Raw genomic sequence first — 9,781 nt, 5'->3', positions numbered from 1 at the left:
GAGATTCCAGAGCCCGTGTTTTAACACCAGAATCACAGTGCCACAGGGTCTCCAACATAATAAGAAGCCAGTGCATCATCAATTATTCTCTGTATACCTGTCTCATGTATTAGATTGCCTTCTCACTCTGTCCCCCCAAAAGATCTGAATTCACTGACTCAGATTCAGCATTGGTCATTCACACTTATAAATTATTTTGTAAAATAGGGAAAAGATACAACAATTAAAATGCAGTAAACGACCTAACCTTCTACTTAAGGAAACCAGAAAAAGAAGAGCAAACTAAACTTGAAACAGCAGAAGAAAGAAATGGAAATAAGTAAAAGGATTTGAATAGAAATAAAGGAAATGGAGACTAGAAAAACCATAAAGAAAATCGGGGAAACCAAAAGTTGGTTTTTGAAAAGATCAACAATGTTGACAAACCTTTGGCTAGAATGACCGAGAAAATAAGAGAGAAGACTCAATGTATTAAACTCAGGAATAAAAGAGGAGACATTACTACTGACCTCACAGAAATAAAAAAAATATTATATGAATGATCACATGCCAGCAAATTAGATAACCTAAATGTAATAAACAAATTCCTAGAAAGACACAATTATCAAAACACTCAAGAAAAAAAATGACAACAGGAAATCTGAATAGACTTATAACAAGTAAAGAGATTGAACTAGTAATAAAAAATTTTCCACAGGGAAAAGCTCAGGAACAAATGGCTTTGCTAGTTAATTCATCAAATGTTTTGAGCATGATTACCACCAATCCTTCACAAACTCTTCCAAAATTAGAAGAGTATGGAATACTTCTCTAGTCAATGAAGCCAAAGACAACACAAGAAAACTGTAAGTCAGTATCTCTTATGAATACATATACAAAGTCCTCAACAAAATACTATTGAATTCAGCAACATATAAAGGATTACAAATCGTGACTAAGTACGATTTATGTCAGAAATGTTAAGTTTTAGGAAAATCAATCAATGCAATATACCACATTAATAAAAGATAAAAACTATGCAATCGTTTCAATGGACATCCAAAAAATTTTGATAAAAAGCAACATTTCATGATTAAAACATCAACATACTAAGAACCAAAAGCAATTTCATCAACCTGATAAACAGCATCTATGAAAAACTCACAGTTAACATCATATTTCATAGTGAAAGATGGACTGTTTTCCCCCTAAGATCAGGAGCAAGACAGGGATGCCCACTTTGTCACATCTATTCAACAATTGTGCTTGAGATTTTAGCCAGGACAATGAGGCAAGGAAAATAGATAAGGGGCATCCCTATTAGAAAGTAATAGGTAAAGCTACATATATTCTTTGGCTACATGATCTAGTATCTAGAAAATCCTAAGGAATCCACTAAAACACTATTAGAACTAATGAACAAGTTCAGCAAGGTTGTAGGATACAACCTGCATGTGAAATACAAAAATATACAAAAATCAATTGTATTTCTATATGTTATCAATGACAAATCCAAAAAATAAAATTAACAAAATAATTTCATTTAAAATAGCATCAAAAAGTTACATATATACAATGGAATATTACTCAGTCATTAAAAAGAAAAAAGAATGAAATCTTGCCATCTGCAACAACATGGATGGACCTAGAGGGTAATGTGCTGAGTGGACTAAATCAGACAGAGAAAGACAAATGCCATGTGATTTCACATCTATGTGAAATCTAAAGAACAAAATAAACAAACAAAACAGAAATAAACTCATAGATAAGGGGAACATTTTCAAGGTTGCCAGATGGGAGGGGTTTTGCGGAAGGTAGGTAAAAAAGGAGAAGGGATTAAGAAGTACAAATTGGTAGTTATAAAATAGTCATGGGGATATAAAGTATACGATAAGAAATATAGTCAATAATATTATAATAACTATGTATGGTATGAGACAGGTACTAGATTTATCAGAGTGATTACTTTGTAAGTTATATAAATTTCTAATCACTATGTTGTACACTTGAAACTCATATAATATTGTATGTGAACTGTAATGGAAAAATAATAAAAAAATTTTTTTAAAAGCACACAAAAGAATAAAATAGGAAAACCACAAAACATTTGACAAAAGAAATTAAAGCAGATCTAAATAAATGGAAAAACATCTCATGTTCACGATTGAAGATGCAATATTGTTAAGATAGCAGTACTCCTCATACTAATCTGCAGATTTCACACAATCCCTTCAATATTCCAACTAGCTTCTTTGAAGTTGTTAAGCTGATTCTAAAATTTATATGAAAATTAAAAGGGGCAAAAATAGCCAAAACATTGACAAAGAAGAACAAAGTTGGAGGATTCACATTTCCCAATTTCAAAACTTACTACAAAGTTGAGTAATTAAGACAGTATAGTATTGGCATAAGGATAGACATGTAGATCAGTGTAATGGAATTGAGAGTCCAGAAAAAAAAACAAACATACATCTATGGTTAACTGATTTTTGACAAAGGTGTTAAGTCCATTTGGTGGGAAAAGAATAGTCTTTTAAGAAAATGGTGCTAGAATGACTGAATATCCACACGCAAGAAAATGAAGTTGAACCCCTAATTTATACCATATGCAAAAATTAAATCATAATGGATCAATCACCCAATTCTAACAGTGAAACTGTAAAAGTCTTAGAAAAAAACATAGGTGTAAACCTTTATGACCTTTGATCAGGCAATGGCCTTTTAGATATGATGCCAAAAGCACAAGCAACAAAAGAAAAATAATTAACTTGGACTTCACCATATTAAAAGTTTTTGTGCCTTAAAGGACACCATTAAGAAAGTAAAAGGATAATCCACAAAATAGGAGAAACTATTTATAAATTATATATCCAATAAGGAACTTATATTTAAAACACTCCTACAACTCAATAATAAAAAGACAAATACAGGTAAAGGATTTAACGAGACATTTCTTCAAAAAAGATATACAAATGGCCAAAAAGCACATGAAAAAATGCTCAACATAATTAGTCATCAGGGAAATGCAAATTAAAACTACAATGAAATACCACTTTACACCCATTATAGGATAGCTATAATCAAAAAGACTGATAATAACAAGTTATGGCAAGGATGTGAAGAAATTGGAACCCTTACACACTGCTAGTGGGAATGTAAAATCATATAGCTACTTTGGAAAACTGTCTGGCAGTTGTTCAAAAGGTTAAACACACAGTTACCACATGACCCTGCAATTCCATTCCTAAGTATATACCCAAGAGAAATGAATACTTGTGACCAGACAAAAATTTATACATAAATGGTCATAGCAGCATTATAATAGTCCCAAAGTAGACAACCCAAATGCCCATCATCTGTCGAATAAATACATAGGTAAATACAATGTGCCATATTGATACAATAGAATGCTATTCAGTAATAAAAGGAACAAAGTACTGATACATGCTACAACATGGATGAACCTTGAAAACAGTAAGCTAAGTGAAAGAAACCATTCACAAAAGACCATATATTGTACTGATTCCTTTTACATAAAATGTTCAAATAGGCAAATCTCTGAAGACAGAAAATAGATTAGTGATCGTATAGGGCTGGAGGAGTAAGGTGTGGGAGGGAGGGGGTAAGAAGAAAAGGGAGGTGATTGGTAATATGCACAGGGGATTTTTTAAAGGAGGTAATAAAAACATTCTATAATTGATGTAACGATGGCTGCACAACTCTGTGTATATACTAAAACCCATTGAATTGTACAGTTTAAATAGATGAATTGTATGGTATATAAATTATACCCCAAATAAAGGTGTTAATTTTTTAAAAATCCAAATATATGAAGATGGGAGTATGGCAGATGCCGCCACTCACCATCTCTTCAGAAGGATATATATTTCAAAGGCTTCTCCTAAATCTCTCCTGTCCTAACCATGATGTCCAAGAAATGAAATTTAGGCATGCAGCTGTGGGAACTGTGATGTTCATGTTTCCCTAATTTCATTTAAAACTGGAATCTTATAGGTAAAAATCTTACCACATAGAATGAAGTTACGGAAAAGGTTCTGTTATGACAACTCTCCTTTATCTTCCCCTTATACTTCCTATCCCCATTCATTCTTACCCGAATCAATCTGGCTTTCCTAGCAGAGAGAAAACAAGCTTTTGAGTCTGGTTGATATGAGCTCAAAAACTAATCTTATCACTTTCCACTTAGGAACCCTGGGCAAACTTCAGATGCCAAATTTGTAACATGAAAATCGCACAATACCCAAATCATTAAAAAAAACATTTCTAGAGTTTCCACTGTAAGCTGGGTACTGAGAATACAGACCCAAATAAGACACAAATTCTACAGTTGAAAAATCAACAGTCTAGTTGGAGACACAGAAATATATACAAATAATGATCACAATACAATGTGATAAATGCTATGATACATGGTATCATAAAGGAGGGAACAATTAATTTTCTTAATGGGTGAGAAGGAGGAAGAAGGCTCTATGGTATGGCTGTGAGACATAAGTAAGACAATGCATCCACAGAAAACCTGGCACACAGCAAGTGCTCAGAGTATGAAGGTCTTTCCCCTCAAAAAGCTCTAGGAATTTACAAGTTTTGGTGAGAGGTAAGAAACTAGAAAGAGCTCCAGCCAGAGCATTATTAAGACATAATTCAACGAAAGAAAGCTGGGCATCAGTTTTTATTTCTGAAGATATTAATTATAGTATATAGATATTATAATGTATCTGTACTATAATATGTAGATATAATATATAGATAGAAAGGTATTAATTATAATAAATTTATATAATAACAAATGTGGATGTTCCAGGGTCAATACTGTGAATTTTAACCTATAATTCTAATTTCAGCAAATTAGAATATCCAGTAAATTGTCCCCCCCGCCCCGCAAAAAAAAAATCCCTGATTCTTACTTCAATCATTTCATACATGTTTATTGACCTCCTCCTATTCTGTGGTACCAGGCAACAGAGACATAAAATTGAACTTACAACAATCATATAAATGACTAAGATAAAACAAGTCCTTAATAACTATAATACATGAAGGAATCTCATGTTGCATTTATTCTCCACCCAACCCCCTGCCAATAATTGCTCACGAGGTTTTCTTGCTCTTGAAACAAAACAGGGAAATAATGTTGATAATATTGGTTCCTTCATGATCAGACCTGTACTCTGACATTAATTCCTAAAATTAGATATTTGCAAATGGGCTTTCCTTTGATAAAAAAAAAAGAAAAGAAAAAAGAAAAGAAAAGAAAGAAAGAAAGAAAGAAAGAAAGAAAGAAAGAAAGAAAGAAAGAAAGAAAGAAAGGAAAAAGACAGAATAGTTAGTTTCTCAATAAGACACATCAAGTACTCAGTGTTCTCAGAGCAAAATCTTGCTGAAATGATAAAAATCTCCACCAGTTATCAAGAGGCTTAGCTGCATAGATAAACAACCCTAAAAGTCAGCAAACTAGTGCAAGGAACATGGTGTAATTCAACTCTGAAGTCTGGCATAAGATGTTGGACTTCCCAAACCAGAGAATGACAAAGCACCTGCATTGAGGAAGGAGAGCTCGGGAGTATAGTGAATATCTACTTTTTCCTGCCCACCCACCTTCCCACGTATCACACCCCTCCACGTCCCAGAACTCAGGTGTGGCACCATGCAGTGACTCTGGGTCCTTCTAGGGATAAGAAAGCTGTGGGATTTTCCTTAGGAATGAGAGTTCTATGAACAATATAAGCCTGAAGTTGCCAAAAAATAAAACCAATACAGAGGTCGACAGTCTGAGAGATATATATAGAAAAAAATACTCAGCCTCTTTTGAATCTTTTGATCCAATCATGTTCCACTTAAGTGTGTATGTGTGTATACACACACACACATATGTGTATATATATGTGTATATATATATCAAATTAAATTTTATACAAAAAATGTCAAATTAAATGCATAATTTTATGTATGAAATTTAATTTGATGTATTTGTTTGTTGATTGATTCCTTAAACTATTTGGGATTGGGTCTCTATCACTTGCAACCAGGAGGCCTAAGTAACAAAGGGTCTCACTGCACCTCCCTCTCTTCTTTGGTATATATTTTTTTATGGGGATGAGGTACCCAGAAGTTCACACAGTAATCTCACCTGACTCGATCATTCTTCCTACTCGTTTTTCCAGTTTAACGAACTCTCCAGGCCTCATAAAAAGCTGCCATTTTCCCCTGCTAGTAGTAAAATGTTCCTCCTAGTAAAATTTCACTTTTTGTTTCTTTGTCTTTATTGAAAAGAACATTTCATTGTTTTTGGTATAATAGAAAAGTGGTGCTAACTGATGTCGCTTTGAAGATAAGTGCTAGCATTCCAACAGAAAATTGATAAAGGACAGTACAATGAAAGAAGGCTCCTTCTTATATTTAACTTTTGAAAAGTGGCCAGATCTCTCCGTCTCTCCCGCGCCCTGCCCCGTAGTTTACAGAAAAGCCTCGTGTTCATGGAGAGAGCCTTTTTGCATCAGTATAGACTAATGCCACTCAAGGGTAGCCCCTACATGGCCCTGCCGCAGTCAATCCCATGTCTGCTGTCCTGCATGGTGTTGACTGAGATCACTCAAATAACTCACAAACAACTGATTACCCTCATTTTTCTACTTCCTTTTATCTTTTCTGATTTCTCCTGCTTTCCTTTTAGAAAAGACAGAAAAAGCAGATAAGAATAAACAAAAAAACTACTGGGAGGCAACTGTTACAGGAAACTATGGCAAATCCGTAAGAATTTTTTATTAGGGTCGAACCAGATCAGTATCTGCGTGGGTTAAGCAGTAGCAGGAATGATGGCTTCCAAACTGTCACTTGGTCTAAACTATTATGTATCAACCTTGGCTGAACAACCTTAGCTGGAGAACTTAAAAAAACAAAACATCCTAGAATTTTTGTAGGGTCCTTAACCTTGGACCCAAAGCTTCTCCAGGCAATTCTAATCTGTAGCCAAGGTCAAAAACCACTACCTACCTATACAGATACCTAAACAAACTTTTTATCCCACCATCTCAATTGTTCTGGGAAGTTTGGGCTATAACCAAAATGGCCACTAACAATGTCAATGTCTCTTTCCTTCCTCTCCACAAGCAGATGATTATCATTACCAGTTATGAAGTCTTGACTGCATATCACCGAAGCACATTATATGTCATCTCTAATCTTTACAACCACCTTGGAAAGTAGTACCATTTCCATTTTCAGCATAAGAAATGGAGAAATATAGAAGTAAAGGAATTTACGCAAGACTGTACAGTAAATGCATGGCACAGTGAGATCATAACCCAAGCTTTCCTTCTTCCCACTGTAAAGATGGCCCCTTATCTCTGTGTGTCTTTACTCCTGGCTTTACTGGTTTTCACTTTTGACAAAATCCAAAGTTAATATCCTTCTAATATCCTACCATCTGTGCAAATATATGATTATCTATTTTAAAACTAGTGAGAAAGAGAAATACTTACAAATTCAAGTTTCCTTCATTTTATATTATGAACTGTATGTGGTCATTATTAAAAAAAAGAATTCTCTAATTCTAGAAAGCAGAGGTAGTCTATGGCCATGCTACCCTGAACAAGCCTGATCCCATCTGACCTCAGAAGCTAAGCTGGGCTAGGCCTGGTTAGTACTTGAATAGGAGAGCACTTAGGAAGACAAGGTGCAATAGGCATAAAAATAAAAAATAAAAAAAATAAAGGGTTGTAAGTTGACAAGGTCCTTGCAATCTGTGAGGTCAACCAAGGGTTGCCTTGCCTAAAAAGTAAAAAAATAAAAATAAATAGAAAACAGAGATAAATGTCAAGAACTGTTACCAGCCTCCCTTCATTTTCAATTGGAACTTAGTTCATTGAGCAAGCTGGTTTTGCTTAGTCTGTTGAATATACACTTGGTTTGGGCATATAATCAGAAGTGAACCTTCTAGTAATACATATCCCAAGACATCAGTTACCTAAAATTGATGCTTCTTTAAATTCTCTTTCCATAAAAATATGTAAATTATTGGTAACTCTGGAAATTCTCCTTAAGAATTCTTGGAAAGCAAATTATACAGTCCAGCATTATATGGCAGTTGATATAACATCTTGTGATTGCTAGGAAACAAGGCACACTCATGTACATCTGTGTGCATACACACACAGAGATTTTCCTTTCTAATAAAATATATAAATGCGACTGTGACTGGTACCTTTACAAACTGGAGAAGATGTTAAGTTAGCTTCATATAAGTCCTATTCAAGTTAGTTTATACCTCTCTATGACATCACCATCTCAAACTTTTATGGCATCGCCATCTCATACTTTGTGTTAATAGTAGGTACTCAATAAATACTTGTTAAATGAGCACAAAAATAAGGGAGGGGCACTGCAATGCAAAAAAGAGGGGGAAAGTCTACCTCGAACAGAAAAACAAACCACAGTCACTAAAAAAAAAAATCAAAGAGAGTAAAATTTAAGATCCACAGCTTACAGATCTTATACATTAACAAAGACTTTGAATTATAAAATATGTCATTTATTTAAATTTTCAGGTGCATGGAAATAGCACAGAGTTTTCCTACATCAGAAATTGTGACTTCGTTACGATCAATAAAACAAACAGGCAACTAACTGAAGGGGAGAAAATATTTTCAAACCATATATCCAATAACAAGTTAATATCCAAAAACTATCAAGAACTCAATAGCAAAGAAACAAACAAACTGACTGTAAAATAGGCAGATGATCTAAATAGACATTTTTCCAAAAAATACATATAGATGGTCAACAGGAACATGTGATGTTCAACAACACCAATTATCAGATAAATGCAAAGCAAAACGACAATAAGACATCACCTCACACTCACTAGAATAGCTATTATAAAAAAGACCAAAAATAACAAGTGTTGGAGAGGATGTGGATAAAAAGGAAACCTCATACATTATTGATGTTAATGTAAGTTGGTGCAGCCACTAAGGAAAACAATATGGACATTCTTTAAAAAAATAAAATCAGAACTACCATATGATCCAGCAATTCCACCTCTAGGTATTTATTCGATGAAAACAAAAACACTAATTTGAAAAGATATATGCACCCTTATGTTAACTGCATCATTATTCCTAATAGCTCAGATGTGGAAGTAACCAAGGTGTCCCTTAATAGACAAATGGATAAAGAAGATGTAATACACACACACACACACACACACACACACACACGAATACTAGTTGGCCATAAAAAAAAGGGAATCTTGCCATTTGTGACAACATAGATGGACCTAGAGGGTATTACACTAAATGAAATAAGTCAGACAGAAAAAGACAAATACCAAAATACCATATGATTTCACTTATATATGGAATGTAAAAAGAAATCAAAATAAAACTCATAGATACCGAAACAGATTAAACAGATTTTCTTCTTTTCTCAGAAGAAAAGAAGGTTGAAGAGTGGGCAAAATGGGTGAAGGGGGTCAATTATACAGTGACAAATGGTAATGACTTATTTGGTGATTACTTTGTATTGCATATAAAGATCAAATTATTATGCTGTATACCTAAAACATTATTTTATATACTAATTTTACCTCAATTAAAAAAAAAGAAATGAAATTTGCTGTTTATTTAGATTCTTTTCTTCCTAAAAACTCTATGAGGAAGCAGTTACAACATCAGAATCACATCTTATTCAATCATTTCCCTCCACTATGCCCTAGCCACATTGAATATTATAGCAGATAGCATGTTTATATTACAGCTTGTTGTAGACACATCAGTGACCA

General features: G+C 33.9%; 1 protein-coding gene and 1 pseudogene across 8 annotated transcripts in view; one reads left to right on the top strand and one right to left on the bottom strand.

The window, feature by feature from the left end:
* Positions 1-9,781, bottom strand: part of RBM47 (RNA binding motif protein 47) — a 140,722-nt gene that overhangs the window by 50,591 nt on the left and 80,350 nt on the right. The gene's annotated exons all lie outside the window — the stretch shown is intronic.
* Positions 7,569-7,687, top strand: LOC118609159 (annotated as a pseudogene).

This window comes from Rousettus aegyptiacus, unplaced genomic scaffold, assembly GCF_014176215.1.
Source record: "Rousettus aegyptiacus isolate mRouAeg1 unplaced genomic scaffold, mRouAeg1.p scaffold_m13_p_10, whole genome shotgun sequence".
Lineage (NCBI taxonomy): Eukaryota > Metazoa > Chordata > Mammalia > Chiroptera > Pteropodidae > Rousettus > Rousettus aegyptiacus.
The sequence above is the reverse complement of the archived record's forward strand: the minus strand, read 5'-3'. Positions and strand labels throughout refer to the sequence as shown.